This window comes from Bison bison, unplaced genomic scaffold (genome assembly GCF_000754665.1).
Source record: "Bison bison bison isolate TAMUID 2011002044 unplaced genomic scaffold, Bison_UMD1.0 scf7180017849426, whole genome shotgun sequence".
Classification (NCBI taxonomy): Eukaryota; Metazoa; Chordata; class Mammalia; order Artiodactyla; family Bovidae; genus Bison; species Bison bison.
In genome coordinates, this window is record NW_011479999.1 from 6717 (window position 1) to 8655 (window position 1939).

Genomic DNA, 1939 nt, shown 5'->3' on the forward strand with positions numbered 1-1939 from the left:
GTGACTGGGTGGAACACACACACACACACACACACACACATGGTGTATCGGGGTCCTGGGGGCTATACCGGCTGCTCCTCTATGCAGAGGCACTAATTCCCTGCCTGCAGAGGTCACACATGCCTGCTGTCCCCACCGAAGGGCAACCCCGGTCATTCCAGAAGCAGGCTCTGAGGCCGGCATAAAGGGGCTGCCTGTGTCCTGTCACCTGATCCCCAGGGAGCACCCCGATGAGGAGCAGCGCCCAGACAGGCCGAGAGCCGTGTCCAAGACCAGGCGGCCGGCCGTAAGCAGAGCTAGGAGGCGAGCCCCCAGCCCGCCCAGGGTCTGGCGTCCCTCTCTGCTCTCCTGAGCTCGGCTTCCAGCTGACCATCCTGCTGGCATTCCAAGGAAAATCAGACCCTCCCAGGTGGAAACAGCGTCCGTCCAAATGAGTTTTCCGAGTCTGGTTTAAAGCACTCTGAGAAGCTCCAGGAGAGAAAATGTGGTTTTGATTTTCTGGGGCAGCCAGAACCCCGAACTCAGCCCCTGCGGCCCGAGAGCCCCTCGCTGCTTCTCAGCCAGACGCAGCCGTCACAGGGGGAGCTGTCGACAGGCAGCCCCTCCCTGGGGCCTGGGGCTCCTCCAGCCCCACTTCAGACAGAGCCAGCAGCTGAGCTCACACCGGCCACTTATCGAGGTCACTGAGAAACTGGGGCAGGGAAAGAGTTGACCCCGTGGGGCTTCCGGGAGGTCAGGCTGGGGTCAAGCTGCCGCCTCCGGCCTGGGATGGCCTGGGATGGCCTGGCCAGGTGGTAAGCTCCCCGGCACAGGCAGGATGCCAGGGCAGCCGGGCATGAGGACAGAGGGGAGGCCCTCCCAAGGACCTGTGCCCACTCGTCTCATCTGAGCTCAGGAGGTGTCGCTTGTATACACCTCTGGCTGGAGCATCCCAAGTCCAAAGACAGCAGGAAGGGTCTGGCCACCCAGAGTCTATGTTGGGGTCCCCAGGGGCTCCTGCAGACTGTCCCAAGCCAGGTTCTTGGAAGTCCACAGGAGCAATCTGGGGGAATCTGGTGGGCTCCCGGGACTAGGATCACAAGAAAAGCCCTCCTTCTCCCAGGATCAGTCCCCTAAACCTACATCAGCTGAAGGGCAACTCAAGAGGTCTCACCAGGCACTTTGTGACATGAGACCCCATTCTCCATCGACAGATCGGGGAGACCCCCACCAGGCAGGGAGTCTGAGTGATGTCATGAGGGGCGCTGGCCAGAGCTCAGCCCACGGACCTCCCACCCAGATGCTATCCCCGGATCCCCTGTCCACCCTGATGGTCAGCTCATGTGCCTGCATGAGGTGCTGAGGTCAGCAATGACCACAGTAGGCTCCCTGCTGCCCTCTCGGGGCACATGGCATGTGGGCAGGACTGAGTCCCACCCTTCCTCCCCAGATGCTGAAAACAAACAGGTAGCCCTCTCAGTCCCCTTAGGTCTCCTGGGAAGCGGAAATGACCATTCTGGCTCCAGCTGAGCCAGCTGGCTTCCTGCTACTCCATCTCTGTCTTGGGTGCAGGGCCTGCGGGGAGCCCGCTGGGCTCTCCCTCTGGACTCACCCCCCCCCAACACACTTCCTCCGCTAGCCCCGCAGGCCCCGCCCACCGGACCAGGCCCCCCTGCGTGTCGCTTGATGCCCAGTCGGGAGCCAGTCCGCACAGCAAGTTAATTATTTCCACGGTTAGGAGTCCCCCTTCCACGAATCTCCCTCAGGGAGCCCCTCAGCCTGGTCCAGTGCCTCCAGGACCCGAGCTGTCTCCATCCCGCAGGCATTTCTTGAGCTTCCTCCCTGGGGGCCCCCAGCCTTGCGGTGCGGGCCCCAGCACCGTGGCTCTGGCTTCTCCACCATCTACGGCTGAGCAGGAATCTCACGTTTTAGTTCCGTTTAGGCTCCGTGGGGCCCCAGC